The sequence below is a fragment of the Hipposideros armiger genome, unplaced genomic scaffold, assembly GCF_001890085.2.
Source record: "Hipposideros armiger isolate ML-2016 unplaced genomic scaffold, ASM189008v1 scaffold_1063, whole genome shotgun sequence".
NCBI lineage: Eukaryota > Metazoa > Chordata > Mammalia > Chiroptera > Hipposideridae > Hipposideros > Hipposideros armiger.
Window position 1 is genome coordinate 58,596 of NW_017732413.1, and position 17,223 is coordinate 75,818.

Genomic DNA, 17,223 nt, shown 5'->3' on the forward strand with positions numbered 1-17,223 from the left:
TTGCTTTCAAGCCTATATGACAAATTTGAAAAGGATAGGGAACTCATGTACTATTTAATTAGCAATGAAAGTACAGGAGCCATAACCCTTTTTTAATGTTGGGTTTTATGATACAGATGGAATTTTAAAGATATTAATTTATCCAGTTTATTTCATATTTATGACTGTCAGTTCTATTCAAATTAACAAACTTTCTGTGAGCCCAGGTGGTAGACATTCCAGCATGAGGTTAATCTCATCAAGAATATTTTGTCCAAGGCATTTGCAATATTTTGCTTGTAGTTGCACTAACATTTTTCACATGCAGAAGAGTCATGTTAAAAATTGAAGAAAAAAGACAATCAACTGTCAAGTGTAATAAGATGTAAATATAAGCTGTAAATATAATTTCAAGTGCATGAATATCAGGAAAGAATGCTATGCCTGCTGCAGGAAATTCTGAACAAGATCCAGGAATTTAAGCTGATGAAACGGGTAATTAGGGCCGTACACTGTACGTACAAAAAGTACACAGGCCTTGAGAGTGGAACATCACTTTTGAATAAAAAAAGTCATTGAACGTATCTTATTTCTTAATTTATCTTGTGTAAATGAAGAATTTAATAATATCTAGTACCTGCTGGTAAAGTTCCAAACCCAGGCCAAGCAAATATATAGTCGGTATAAAAAGAGTATCGTATGCAATCCCAGCTGCAATAAAAGTCATTTGTCCTGTGTTCCACAAAATTGCCCCTTCGAAGACTCATCTGTATGGAAATTATGAACGTAACTCTGCCTCACAGTATAATTTTGAAAACCAAATAAGTTAATTCATGCAAAATAGTTCACACAAATGAAGTGTTCCACAAATATTAGCTATTATCATTGCTGTCGGAATTAAACAGTGTGCTGTGAGGTTGTCTGAGCAGTTTCTTCACTCATTCTTCTATCAGATTCATTCAACAATGCTTTTCTTACACAACAAAAACTGTAAAACTGATAGTGTTTTAGACTGAAGGCCTGTATGCTCAACACAATCTAATATATGTATCCTCGTTATCCATTTCTTAGGCCCTTTGATTTTTTCCCCTTTTTTTTTCTCATGATGAGTTCAAATGTCCTCTTTCATTTGGAAATCTCATGAGGGCTGGGACCATAAATTGTCAGACCATGGGACTTCGTAGATAATTTAGTGTAACTCTCTCATTTTACAGTAGAAGAAAGTAAAACATAGAATATCATGAATAAAAATGACAACTGAGGGGATTACAAGACAAAACAGTAATTATGAATGTAAAAAATAATCAAAATCTTACTTACTGAAAATAGCAGTTACTTTTCCTTCAAATGTTTCCCTTAAAATTAATACTTTAATTTTACCTTCATTGGAAAGTTAATCACAGTGTTATACTAACAAAGACTATACCGATATTAAAAAAAAAAGAAAGAAAGAAAACAAACAAACAAACAAACAAAACCTCTCAGAGATGAAATCTCATCTAAAATTGAGGTCAATCAAAACTAATTAAAATGAATTATTAAAATCATATATTTTTCCTGCATACACTTGGAAAAAAACCAGATACATTTTTAAAAATAAAGTCATTTATACCTAGTAAAGAGAAAACTATAGAAAATTATGAATTTATATACTTGATAGATAATAATTGCAAGAAAATAGTAAGGAACATAAAACTTAGGAGATTAGAGAATAATCAAGGACAATTTTATAGCCCCACAGAAAAAATAGAAAAGAAATAAATTTGATTTATAATATGAGAATTAATACTTATGCAAATTCATGTATATATGAGACATAGAAAAAGCAGGTTCAAGTGTGGCTACAGAGGGTATTATTGATTTGAAAATGACCAGGCTTAAGTACAGGAAGGTAAATGAAGGTAGTGCCAGAATGACTGAATATTAGGAACTCACTAAATCAGGCTTTACAACCTCAGAGAGACTCGGGATTATTGTCCTTCTTACAGTTTTGGGTATAATACCCTGAAACTAACAAAGATAAAAACTGTTATCATCAACTTTCTATTTACTAAACATAATTACTATTAGCCTATCCATATTATAAGCAAGGCATTGTGCTAAGCACAAGGGGAAGGGTCCTCCAATTCTCCCAAAGATGACTCTCCAGTTGGGGAAAACTAACGTGAAGGACACATCTGTAGAGGCGGCGCATGTTCCTCCTCCCATCTCCTCATCCCCTCTGACGTGTGCATCTCAGAGACAAGGATCATGATGGCACAGAAAGCAGCTACCTAGGGATATGTATAGCATGCTGGGAGCAAATAAGGAGAATGTCAGAATTATTAGAGGAATATCATCTTTGCAATGCATATATGCTATAAAATAGGAATTGAGTGTTTTCTGTGGATAGAATGGGCAAATTGAAAGACTTTTATAAAATATCTTTTACTCATTTTGAAGTTGGAATTCCCTGTAACTCTCATGTGTAACTTTCATTTAAAAGATTAAAGAAATAAATGCACTAAACGTTGAACCAGCTACTCCCATTATAAATTTACATTTCAGAATACTTAAAATGTAATTATACTATTCATTCACTCTGCATATGTACAAGTAACTATGCTGCTATATTTTAAAAAGGCACAGATTTTTATTTTACAAATATACTTTATATCATCTCAAATTCATAGTTTAGTGTTAATAAACTTTCTTCAGGTGCTTTCTTGGCAATCCATTCAAAGGATTCAATGGAGTGTAAAATGTACTTTGGGAATTGTTATGCAAATCTTTCAAATAATACTGTGTAACAGCATGTTTCAAAGTTATGAGATCTGGTAAAATATATGATGAGAGGACATTTCAATGTTAATGTATATAAATTACTGCACATACATTCTGAATCCTCCATTTCATTAAGAAGAAAAAAAAATACTCCAACGAGGGTAATTCTGGAAGATTCATAGAAAAAAACACTGTACTTTAAAGGTAGAGTGAAATGGGCAGAGGAAAAAAACCAACTAAATAACTTCAAAATTATAAAATGTTTACGTTATTTAACATTTTTTCCTTTTGAAAGGCATCATCCACCCAACTTCCCTCCTCACCACTCTCAGTGCCTTATGAAATGGGGAAGCTAGCTTCCTTACCATTTATTTGGCTAAATTGTAAAATTCTAAGCATTTTCAAAGTCAAATGAATGTGGGCAATGCTAACCATGAACCAGGTGCTAAAAAACACTATTGCTTTATGTTGAGACAGTTACCATTTATGATTCTTTCAATCATTTTTCAACAGTAAAATGTTCCATTTGATTTATAGATTTTCTTGTAAGTAGCGGTTAAAATTCACTGCAAAGAGGAGAACTGCAATAACAGGTATATAGCTTATTCTTAAAATACTTATATGGAAGCACCTAAGCATTGAAATTTAGCAAAGCCAATTATCCTGCATATGTTTGATTTCTCGATCTAGTCCTACAAAGGGTTTTTTCCCACAAGAAGCACTCTGGAATATACCATTTCCCTCATCTCATGAACAAATGTATTTAGCAAAAGAATTACAGATTTTGGTGAAGAATAACTGAGTATAGTTGGCTTATGAGGTTCTTCAAAAGAGATTTAATGCAACTTAGGTGAATCAAATTAATCCTTTTTTGTGCTTTATGTTTGACTCAGGACGTATCAGTGTCATGACATTCCCAATCAAACGTTCGGTGGGGAACGTCAAGTATCCCAGTTGGAGATTATTTCTAAAAGACCTTAGTAGTGAATGTACAGATCAGAAAGGAAAGGCAAAATATCTACAAAAATTTACAAATGTCTCACTGAGCCAGGAGGAATCTTTAGACATCAACATGTTCTTCCCTTTTCAGCTTCCTTGATTGTATTCGATCATCCTGTTGGCCTTTCATAAGGGAAGCTCAGTGTTCTCAGAATCCATCCATTAGCCCATCTGTGGTAGGAAGAATACCCCTTAAAGACATTTATGCCTCAATGCATGGAATCTGTGAATATATTATGTTACATGGAACAGGGGCCTTGCAAATGTCATTGGCATTATGGACCTTAAAATACAGATATCCAGCTGTAAGGAACTAGAAAGTCTAAGTCACAGTCAGCAAGGAAAAGGGAATTCAGTCCTATAAGTGCATGGAACTGAATTCACCAAAACCTGAATGAGACTGGAAGTGGACTCATCTGGAGAACTTCCAGAAATCCATACAGCCCTGCTCACACCTTGATTTCTGCATCACAAAACACCAAACAGAGGACCAGCTAAGCTACTCTGTCCCCACACTTCTTTCTCAGGACTGGGAGTTAATAAAAGAGCATTATTTTAAGCTGCTAATTTTGAGGTAATTTGTTAAAGCAGTGATAGAAAACTATTACAGTATCCTGAAAAATATAGTGCACATCCATTAAAGGCCGAGTTTAGTTGACTCATTATAACAAGACATTGTTTTATTTTGGGTTACTGTTATAATATAGTAATACCTTAGTTTGCGAGCATAATTTGTTTTGGAAACAAACTACTCGTATTGCAAGACATCGCTCGTTTACCAAGTTAACATGTATTAGAAACGTTTGCTCATCTTGTGAAACACTTGCAAATCAAGATACTCGCAATCCAAGGTTTTACTGTACATGCTTTTTTTTTTAACAAAATGGGTGTTAAGTGTATATCTAATTAATTATAATTTGGCAAGTAAAGAAAAAAAATCTTAGAATAATCAGTATAAATATAATGGAAAATAAAATCATGTATTGTGAGCCTACTGTGTTGAGACAGTGTGACCCTGCCACTTAGACACTAGGTTCACTTGACTTTTACTAAGTCACAGAGATAAACAGAAAACCAGAGGTGTTTTTATTTTCATAAAAGACTCCCTCAGTTGACTAAAGCTGGAATGAGTATTACTGAATTGTTGAATTCATCTCAGACCCAATTTGGGATAAGATGAACTGAATGACTGATACCTGTAATGGAACATGGTGGATGTGTTATATTTGCATATGTGAGAGGTTGCTCTGATGAAAAAAGATGCATGTTAAAATGTATTTTTTGTTGTTGTTGTCTTTCCAATGGATGAGTCTCTGCAATCGATGGATTATTTGAAGTGACCTGTAATCTCTAATTCTCTGAAAACAAGCACTTTGCAGAGTTTTTTAAAATATACATTCTTATTCCACTTTCCTACCAACTCTACTTCCTGTTTAAAAGCTGCTTCACCATATACAATAAATTCACAGAAGGTGAAGTTCATTAGAATCACCGATTTAGTACGCCTTGACTTTTTACTGGACGTTTACTATTGGCATATCCAATATATAGTACATAGGACTACATTTTAGAATACATTTTGTACTTGTAAAATGATATCATTTTGCATGTACAGTAAAATGTTTTAGATTCATATCAGGAGACATGACTGAAAGGTTAAAATGCAGTCGTGGTTTTTCTCATTTTGCAAAATAACATGTTTCTTTCTTAAATGTGCACATTTCTTTTTCACTGTTTGTAAGTCATTTTTGATGTTTGTACAGTTTTTGTTCTAAATTCTCATCTAAGACAAAAATGAAAATTAGGGACACTGGTTCAAATAAATTTAAAAATCCAAACAGGAAAACATATTTCAAGAATAAAATTTCCTTAGAGCTCATAAAGGAAATTGGGGTGGAGAGCTATGGGATCGTAAGCCATCATTTAGAACACATTTTAGAAAGAAATTGGGATGATTGCTCATGGAGAAAGACACTGCATTTCTAAGCGTAGCCCAATTCTAAGCTACATTTTCACAAAAAGAACATGTATTTCCCATTACTGATTTAATCACTCCCTGGGTTGTGGGATGATCTGTACTCAGGTTATTCATTTATGAAGCACATTTAAGATATGAAGAAGCTAAAAACCTGGAGTTTCACACAGAGATGATAAGCCTGGTTTTTACTGCTCTTCCAGGAGGTTTAGTTGTTGGTTCCACATGAGCTAAGTAACAGTGATGCTACTTCCTGGAGTTCAGCATCCCCAGGTATATGGACCAGCAGCCCTCTCATGCTTGGGTTGGATGGGAAGTTTTCTAGAACTTGTTAGGAAAACCTACAACTCTGGAGAACGTTTTCTAAGCAGTGCCCTCCCTCATGGAGCACTGACACACCTCCACTATCCTGAATGGGGTTTGAGGTCGCCGCTGCTCAGAATGGGGCTGGAGGGTAGCTACAGAGCTTTCACTGTCCTGGTACGGTGACAAGTGTGTTTGGAGCTTCGCTACTCAGGTCAGCAGTGGCAGCATCTGGTTGAGGTTAGACAAAGAATCTGGGGCCCACCCTAGATCTATGAAACCAGAATCTGTATTTAATAAGATCCCCAGTTGATCTGTATGTATATTAAATGTTAATAAAAATGTTGTCTGGAGCATTGCTTCTCTAGCTTGTCTGCATGTTGAAATAACCTAGAGGGAAAAAGAAATGATACCTGGGTACCACCCCCCAACTTTGCTTGGTATGGGGTGTAAGTGGGAATCAGGATTTTTATGAAGTACCCCAGGTGATTCAAACATGCAGCAAAGTTTGAGAACTGCTGGTTCAGAGTCTTGTGATTTGCCATTTTTACTTGGTACTTGAACATCCAGTCTATTTGGGATTTCTTTCATCCCTGGCATCCCTTCCCAGCCTGCTATAAAAAGAAGACTATTTCCAACACTACCTAAAGACAGAACTCATACATTCGCATGAATCAGATCTTTTTTTATTCCCATCATCATAAGAACATGGTCCTCCTCCTCACCAGAAGCAGACAAAATAATGAGAATGATACTAACATGTTTTCCTCCTGGAAATTTTAGTCTAGGACACAGGTCCTGGAATATAAGCCTAAAGAGCATGGCGCCTTTTTTGTGTGTGTGTGGTAGTCTTAGAGCCTGGAATAATGCCTGGTACATAACAGAGTCTCCATAAAAATATTTGTGGAATGAATAAATGCATGCATGAATGGAAGGTCATCCTAACACATAAATTAGAGTAGTTATGTACGTCAGAAGGAAACCATTATATCTTTTTTTTGAGTCTATTTATTTATTATTATTATTTTTTTAAATTTTTACTGTTAGTTTCAGGTGTACAGAACAATGCAATAGTTATCCTTTTAACCCTCACAAAGTAACAACCCCCCTTTCCCCCTCTATTGCCCTCCCCCCCGATATCATGCTTATCTATTACAATTCCATTGATTGCATTCCCACTCTCTACTCTGTGTCCCGTGACTATATGTATATACAATTACAGTTGACATACAATATTATTCAACATCAGCTTCAGAAATACAGTGTGGTGGTCAGGTCTCTACATTGACTATGAAGTGGTCTCCCCAACAGGACATGAGTCCATCTGGCCCCCTAGGAAATATTTACAACACTATTGATTATATTCCTCAGACTGTCTTTTTCTATCCCTGAGGCCATATTGTAATTACCAATTGGTATTGCCTCCTCCCTTCCCCTTCTCCTTCATCCCCACCCCCTCCCAACTAACAACCCTCAGTTCTTCCTCTGTGTCTCTGAGACTATCTCCAGCCACTTCTCCCATCCATTTAGTTCCTTAGAATCCATGTATAAGTGAGATCATATGGTATTTGTCTTTCTCCGACTGACTTATTTCACTTAGCATAATGTTCTCTAGTTCCATCCATATTGTTGCAAATGGAAAACCATTACATCTTGACTTCAGAGGCTAAGGTAGTAGAGGCTGGAACCTGGAACTGAGCCTGGGAGTCGCAGTTAGGGCAGCGTCGGCAGTGAGAACAGGGATGATCGGCCCCATCACCTCACATCCCCTCAGTGTTCTGGCAGAGAGCGGGATAAGCGCGAGAGGGCAAAAATGAGGAAGTGGGTGGCAGAAGTACAATGCATGGCCACCGGGGCACAAGATGCAATTATTCAAGAGGCTTTCTTTCCCAGGGGCGGTCAACCCATTTCAACTACTAATATGAGAGGTACAGTAAGGAGGAAAAATTATAAAATATAAAAGGAAGGAAATATAGAACAGCATAGTTTAGGCATAAGAATCTGAGGTAAACAAAAATGGAATTATAAGCAATTTTAATTGCTGGGATGAACGACGTGCTGACGAAAATCTCACTGCTCATCCTCCCATTGCAGAAAAAACAGAACGCTGCCTAGCTTGCTGAAGCAAAAAAAGAACCAGCGACACCCGACAAGGTAAACAAACAAACAAAACACATGTTTATATCCTGGATTTGCTGACCAACGACCGGTGTTAAAACCTTGGGGATACTTCATAAATATCTATGAGCCACATTTCCCCCAATGTACACAAGGAAATGACCTGGGGTTGTTCTGAGGACTAGACAATTCACAGAAAGCTGCTAGCGCTATGCCTTGTACACAGTCGCCAATCATTCACATACGTTTCTTTCTTTCTTGCTTCCCTTTAGCCTGCCCCACCTTATTTAAAGTATGACACATCAAGGGCATAAACATTTTCAGGGCCAATTTTTGTATCCGCAGGGCCTAGCCTTAAATGTTTATTGAGTGAACAAATAAAGGTGGTTTCAAAACACATGAAGATGTAAATATTGACCCATAAATTAATGTTAAAAATTCTCATTAACCATCTAGTATGTAGCATGTACAGCAACACTTTAAACATATGCAATTGGAACTGTTCTTTGGGACTCAGAGTTTAGCTAAGGACACTGAAAACAAAACTGCAATTTAATGGGACAAATGTCTTAATAGTGGATGAATAAAGCCGAGAGAATCAATTCAAGCATTTGATTTACAGTATTTTGTGTGCAGCTGGTTTCAATTTCAAAATTATTAGCAATATCAAGGCTGAGTACATCTCAGTGTGTCCACACATATTGTTACAGCAGAACAAGCAGGAAAGGCAAGCTGCAAGATTTGGGGAGTTTGGGTTATAGAGGCATCATCTGTTCCTTCGTTTTCAGACTTTTCCTTTTTTTTCCCTGCCTCCTGCTTCCTAATTAAATCCAAATGGTTCTCTCATTTGTTTTCCTGGCCCTTCCAGCTGAGACATGATGCCAGTGATATACGCCATCTTCCTTTGGCTGCTTTCTTTCTAATCTGCACTGCTAACCTATTGTTTCTGCAATAATGCAGGTTTTGTCAATTCTCTCCCCTACCTGTCATACTGCTTGAGGCAGACATGCTGATATACTTTAAGATTAGGAATTAAGTCACAAGATAGTGAACGTGCTGAGATAACCATCTCTGCCACCCTTTACTAACCAAACCAGGAATGGACACAGAAGACTGTATAAATAGACCCTCCTGTGTGAAAATATACACTAAGACATTTTCTGCCAGTAGAATTGTATTATCATATTGACAATTACAAAGATACATCACATCAGGGATTTAAGCTACTGGGAAATTGAAACAAGTAGATTGCTGATGCAAGTAAAAACTGGGGAATTTTTTGTGAAGGGCTACTGGCCAATATGTACACATTACAAAATGTGCATTATTCTTTTCCTTTGCACTTTTACTGGTAAAAATATAACCAAAGAAAATAGCTTCAAACTTGTGTGCAGAAGCTTATTTGTTGCAGAGTTTAATAGTAACGGTAAAAAAAAAAATTGAACAGTACACAGATTAATATATAATTGGTTAAAAACTATGACATGGACATAGTAAAGACAGTATAGTATATGTCTATATCATTGCAATTTCCATAAAAATTTTTGTCTCCCTGTATTATCCCTATAATTATTAGAGTTATCTTGTTTTTCTCATATATTAATTTATTGTACTCCTGACAAAGGTTCCCCATTCATTTAGAGCATGGTTTCTTAACCTGGTATGTGTGTAACTGAAATAAGGGTAGAAAGTAGAAAATAAAGTGGGGGAGGGCAGTAGAGGATATATTATTATCAAGAATTCTGCATTCTTGCACAGAGATTAGTCATAAAATGAACACACACTTTGTGACCCAGGAATATGAGGATGATTTTAGCTTCGTGCTGCTGGTGGCTATTTTGGTTTCTCTGGGTGGGGTAAGAGCCAGTAAAAGGATCAGGCTGCCACAGAAGAAAGAAGAGAAAAGAGGGAGGGGAGGATAGGAAAAAGAGAAAGAAAGGGAGAGAAAGAGAACAGAGGAAAACAAAACAGAGAACTGGAGGCATCTTTTAAAGCCTTCCATCCATCTGTGCTTGAAACACGTCACTATGGAGATTTTAATTGTGTGAACCATAAATCCACTCTGCTCTTTTTATTCCTCCTAACAATTCTGAATTGTCACCCTGTTCATTATATTTTTGAAAAAGTCATGACTAATGCCTCATTGGAACAACTGGTTGTGGTTCTCTCCACCCGCCATGATAGCTTGTCTCTGCAATGAGCACATGTCTGTCTCCCTACCAGAAAAGGACCCTTATCTACCAGAAAAGCATCTATATTCCAGGGAATGTTAGCTCAAATGCCATTTCTTCTGGAATGCCTGCCTTCAGGAGCTCATTTTCTCTTACTGCCAGGACATTTTGCGTATACCTGTACCATAGCAACGAACAAAAAAGTCTTGTGGATTATAACTATTATTCTGCATAATTTTCTTATCACCAAAATATAAGTTTGTCAATGGAAACTAGAAGGAAAAGAGAAGAAATTGGAATCCCCTCTCCCCCCACCAAATCAGAGATCTATCATTCAAATTTGGCATTTTTCAGCCAATAAAGCTAGTCCCTAAAAATGGGTGAGATTTTACTCCTTCAGTGACCCCCTTTATACTTTTGCTTGAGCGATTTACATTGCTTAGGAGGAATAGTCTGTCTCTGACATATTTAGTGTCCTTATTTTTGCTCAGAAATTCATGAGGTAAAACTTTTCTCATTAGCTTTCCTTTTCCCAAGAAATTTCTGGGTTATCTTAAATTATTAATAACCTCAAATGCTGTGGCCTGTTATCAATGTAGGCCACAGAAATATATGATTATAAGTAAAAAAATAAATTGTAAATACCCGTGGAATAATGAATATGAGAATATAATCGATCCTCATTTACTGTAGCCATGGAATCCTGAGTCAGAAGATCTCGATTCAAGATCAATTTTCGCCACCTGTAGCTATAAGTATTGTGAACTTGACCAAATTAGCTTGCGGAATATCAGTTTCTTGTTCAGAAAATGTGGACAATACTACAAGGTCGAAATCATACAAAAAGAAAAACTGGTAGGTAAAAATGATTTGTACTTTCTAAAATGCCAGAGTGCTCTCGCAGCAAGGAGGTCACAGTGGCCTCGACAAGAGGAGGTTTTGGTGGAATGGCAGACGTGAAGGCAAAACTGCAGTAGAATTTGGAGTTAATAGAAAATGAATAACAGCAGACAATTCCCTTAAAGAAATTTGGCTTTGAGAAAAAGAAAGATTTAGGCCAAAGTTGAAGAGGAATGCATTGTTGGAGGAAGTCTTTCCTCCTGCCTCCTGTGAAAAATATTGGATGGAGTGGAATCAATAGGAAAGGAGATTTGAAGGGAGGTAATGGAGAAGAATCAATAGCTCAAGTCAGGAGAGCATGTTATTCAAAGAAGAGGTAGAGGTAGTAGCGTAGTCAGGATGAAAGATGTTTCATTGCAACAAGGAGGCAGCCAAAGATGGGTGCAACTGTAGTGGGAAAATTGTAGAGTGGGTTGAAGGAATTTAAGGGAATAATTACCCATTCTCTCTGTGAAATAGAAACAAATAGAAAGATGAATTCATCTGTTGAGAATTAAGGGGACATGGAATAATAAGAAATTTGTGGACAGTGGAGGGAGTTTAAAAGGAACTATTTTCAAGAAAAGGGAAAAAAAACTGGTTATGGAAAGGATACTACTGATGGATGTTTTGACCATGAATTTGCACGGTTTTGTGATCTTCTTAATCACTGCTCATATGCATAGATGCAGGCATGGAGAAAGGGCCCATATGAATCCCACTTAAGACTGAGATTTTGCCAGACAGGAGTGATGAAAAGAAGAGAGGGCAAAGGAGATGAAGGTATTAGAAGAGAGTGGTTGAAGTGAATAAAACATTGAAATTTAGGGAAGACAAAAAAAAATTGGACAAAGAGCTGCTGTGGAGAAATTAGAGGAGTCTGTAGATTACAAATGCATGCATGATATGGTGGAGGAATTTAATTATTTAAATTAAATGAGTAGGATAGAAGGTTATGGTCAGACACAACAATTTATGTATTATTTTAGAAGTGGAGTAGTTCTGGCTGGCTGCATGGGCCCAAGGGCAGCCATGAGGCGAGGAGATTTAAATGCTGGAGGTGAGAGGGTCACTGGACATACGGGAATGAAATACTAGACTACTGGATGGATGAATTACATGGACAGTAAACCATGAGCATGGCAGGGCCTGCAGAGGTAGGAAAGAAGATGAGGAATATGCCATATCTTCAGTGAATGAGTAGGAAGGATGAGGGACTTTGAGGTTGACAGTGACAAAGAAGAGTGAAGCAGAATATAAACATTTCATTTGAAAACACTACTTGTGGTAGGAACACACAAAACTCTTTAAAAGTTTTCCACTGTTCCTTAACATTTATTCATTTACTCACTGTATCCAAATGAAAAAAAAAATCACACAGGCCTTATAACATCTCTGTTGAATCTTAATTGTGTAAATATTAAAAAAAGTTATTTGTCCATTCTAAATATTAAAACACTGTTTCAAACTAAACTCCTTGTTCATTCATCTCAGTCTCAGCTCCTCTATTCCCTTAAATTGACTGGGCAGTTAAAGTCAGTAATCGGTTTTATCTAAATTGTTTGAAAGTTCTCACCTTTGCTATCACAGCCAGAAAAGGGACAAGAATCGTATCTCATTACATCAGTGTCCACTTTAAAATTCTATCATGTGAATGCCCTGAGTCTTTAAGTAGCAGGAGTTTCCGCAGGAGGCCTGAAAAATGACAGGTGCCCCAGCGTTATAAAGAGGGCACTTTGCATGTCTTGACCTTAAGCCACATGAGGTATAGGAAAAGAGAATTCACTGGGCTTTGGGGTAGCAGTACCCTCTGAAAAGAGCTATGTCGCTGCTTAGCTCAGGAAATCAAAGAAAGAAGTCAAAAAGGAGTGTGAAGATATCAGCTGAGGTGGCAGAATAATAATCTGTGACATTAATTGTAGAATCTTTTTTGCTGCTGCCCACGACCACTGAAATGCAGCGTGTAGGGCACTGGGTCACCATTCACTGTAGATAGAAATAGCTGGACTGAATCCAGGGAGAAAAGACACCACATTTTCCTTTTCTAGGTACAAAAGCCGAGGTCTCAAGTGTGAGGCAGAAAGTTGACATGTACTGGCCAAAGAAGTTCTTCCCTGAAATCTCTGAACTGGAAAACTCTTAGAATTTGTTAAGAAAGAGAGAGCTAATGTGTGTGTGTGTGTGTGTGTGTGTGTGTGTGTGTCCTCCACCTCCCGATCTGGAGTCCACCTTCCGGTTTGGAGTCCAGAGCAGGGATATCCTGTACTTCTATTCCGAGTTCAGTCAGAAACAAAAGGCCTCGTTCTGAAGAGGAGAAGTCATTACAGACATGTGTGGCCCTGGAAGGCTTGTGATGCCCAGGGATCGTCCGTGCTGTTGGAGTCTGTAAGCAGAGTGGTGCCTGAGAGCGCACCTGTCTCCAAATACAGGCTGTAACTGAGAGAAAGCTGGTGGGCCTTCTCAAGATGGTTTGCACAATACAGTGTAGGCCTCTCCACTAGAAATCTTGTGAATTAGTGGGTCATTGGCCCCAGAAAGCAAATTGGGAATGAAATAACGCACTTCAGTTCCAGCTTGCCATTCTGTGTCTGTGCATAAGACTTCAGACGTTTTATATCCTAAAGAATCTAGAGTGTGATCTCTATAATGACCCCCTAGCAACAGGTTTACCTGAAAGAATGTATCATTTAATTGAATTCATTATGGAAGGGCAAGGAGAGAAAACCTCAGAAGTACGTTTAAATCTTGACATGACTAAACCATAAACCCATATTAAATAGAAATAACAAATCTGACTGAATTTACTTTGAATTGGCAAGGTTAAGTTTTCCATTTCACAGTGGAATGAGATCTACAATAACAGTTACATTAGGCTACAGGAAAATATGGTTACAATTTTGCACACTTGAGTATATAAACAGTAAAATATGTACCTACTACAAACAGAAGAGTTTGGCTCAAGCAAGTAAAAATACTAGGAGTGAGATAAGTGGGAAACTGGCTCAAAACGAAGTACAATATGGGTTGATGACTGAACAGGCATTAAATCTTACATCCAGACCAGGAAAATAGAGAGTAGTGAATTTAAGGATACACAAAGTAAGTCTTGATGGTCCCGTGGAGAAAAGGAGGTGGGAACTTGGGAGGAGGAGGTACCAGGGATACTTAGGGTTTACTTGTAGGTTGAAGAAGTTTTACAAGGAATTGAAGTCTCTGAACATTTTTAATCCAGTCCCTGGACAAGGTACTAATTATGGCTTGGCTGAATTCAAATCCTTAAGGGAAAGGATAAAGGCTCAAAACCATAGGTATTTAATTTTAAAGCTTCATGATCCGAGAGGTGGTAGTACCACATTTCATGAGTTCTAAGATGCAAAATTCTGCACCTGAGCCATCTCTGAAATAGAGGTGGATTTTACAGCTGGAATCCACACTGTTTTTGCTGTCTTAGTGCTGCATGTTATAATCAACGACATCCAAGTTTCAATAAAATACAATATGCATTACACAGAGTTTCACTGAAGAAATGACAGTTTCATACCTGGCGCCCTTTCTATTGAAACGCAAAAGTGAGTGAGCCTTGCCTCTTGTACTGAAACCGTCTATAATCTAGTATAAAGAGACAACTGAATAAGAATGTGTTTGCGAAAAGCCCTATGTGGCTTGGAAAGCTGTAAGTCAGAGTTAACTGATTCTTTCACAAGACCTTAACTGCATTAAACTCTTATGTATATTAAATGAAACAATGCATGCCTAAAGCCTATTTTTTTATTATGAGACCTATATTTCACTGAAGTTTTGTGGAATTTTGGAGACTTTTTAAAAGTTAGCATAAAATGATAAAATAATGTTGTTCATTTGTACATTTTATATTACAAGCTCTGATATGAACAGTAGAGTAATAACACAAAAAAATTTTTAATAACCTTTATGTATTTTGAATTACAAGTTGAATTACTATCTTTTTATCATTATTTTAAAAATCCAGATTTCTGTTCCAGTTTCAAAAGATTTCCTTTTTTTCTTCTTAACTGAAAAGAAAATCACTTAGAATGTGTAGAAACTCATCAGATAATGTTAGGTGTTTTGATGGAATGGCCTTTTAAAATTTAGAGCTTTTGATGGCTCATCGGTATTTTGCACCCTAAAGATTATCTGGAGATTTATACTTCTATTAGAAAGCTAAACTAGTGTTTAATACTGCCACATTAAAAATTTTAAAACTCATTTTCCTTTAGTTTTTACGTTAATTTTATAAATCCTATATTTATAAGTTAGCAATTTTAAGTGTCACTTTTAAAGGATCTTTGAAATGTGATTGGTCCCATTTACAAACTTAGAAGGAAGACATTAAATCCTACTATAGCATGCGGTAGTTTTCTTTTATCATGTTAAGAAAGTAACCTCAGATTTCCAATATAATGTCTATTTTGAAGAACGGATTTTGAATATTAGCAAATATGTTTTGGTACCATGTGTTAAAAAAAAATCGATTGGTACTTTTAAAATTTTTTTTTAATTTTTCTTGACTATAATGTTGAATTATTTCCAGGAATATTAATTAGGATTCTGCACTTACATTCATAAGTGAAATCAAATACAATGGGGGTTAATTTCTTTTTTTTATATTTTGGGGATTCTTTTGTTTGTTTGTTTTTTCTTTTATTATTACACCCTTTAAATTTTTTCACAACTTCAAGGACATGGTAAAATCATGACACAAAACATTCCATATATTTATTTCATTAGGATTGAACTAGAGAAAGCTGAATGGAGGCATCTTATGCCGCCATTCAAGGAGCATTCTAAGGAACATTTGACCAAAGTCAGCCACCTAGGAGTCACCTGTCTCCCAGGAACCAGTCTGTCTTAGTATCTCACCAACTAAATCTTTGTCATAGAGCTGCCTGTGTGAAGCATAGCTTTGGCACAAATGTGGCAAAGGATTTCAAAGCATAGCACCTAGGGTCCTTGTTCAATTACACTCTCTATGGCAACCATTACACAATAATGACCACCATAATCACTTTCAAAAATTACTCTATATACTTCATCTTAACATAGAGTAAAAATAAAAAAAAAAATCATTCTAGATGTGTTCTCAGGATTAAACAGTACAGAACAACAACAACAAAAATGCCTGCCATAAAATAAATGGTACAAAAGTATCAATGAACATTAAAATGTGCAAACTCTCCTAGGACTGCTCCCTAGATATTCCGTTTTCAAGCACAGCTCTATTGCATCATTCACAGGGAGAAAGCTCACAGCGCTTTCTATCTGTAAATTTAAATCTATTTGGAAGGAAGGTAGTGCCTCTGACTCCCCAGAGACATGGCTGCTATGTGCGTTTTCACAGCAGCATGTTTTTGTAGGGATATGCTGTCTGTTGTTTATGCATTTTGAAGGAAATCTATGCTTTTTCAGGATTATAGCAACATAGACAGTAGTCTGCGTTCTGTGAAAGACTGATGTGATTCTATGACAAAATTTTTTGTCAGCAGTTCTTTGGTCTGGATGAAAAGAGAATGTTACCTAGATGATGCACGCACATTTACACGTACTCCTCACACAGTGGGAGATATAGCAGCAGTTGCAGGTGACTATTTGGGAGATCCAGACTCTGTCTGAGCCAGAATATGGCAGGACTGACTCATATTTATGGAAAATCTGATGCCTCCTGACACAAATAGACCCCAGTGGAGAGTCTCTTGACCAATGTTCAGTATGCCCTCACCTTCACAAGGGGCTGTTGCTCTCTTTGCAATTGAATTTAGAATCCATGAAGGTAATTGTGTACTTTTGTCTCTTAAAGAGCATATAGTGTGCACGCGCTACAATCTCTTGAGTTTCTCTCTTTTCATGAGCATTAATATTTTTTTTACAAAAGATCACTTGAAATGTATCTATAATAATTTTATAATTGCCATAGATAAAAAATGGCATGAGGTCTAGAATAAAATATTGTTCCTTCTTGCCCTTTTATTCATCAAAAATAAATCATTTTTCTAATTTTACATGAAATAGAACAAGTGC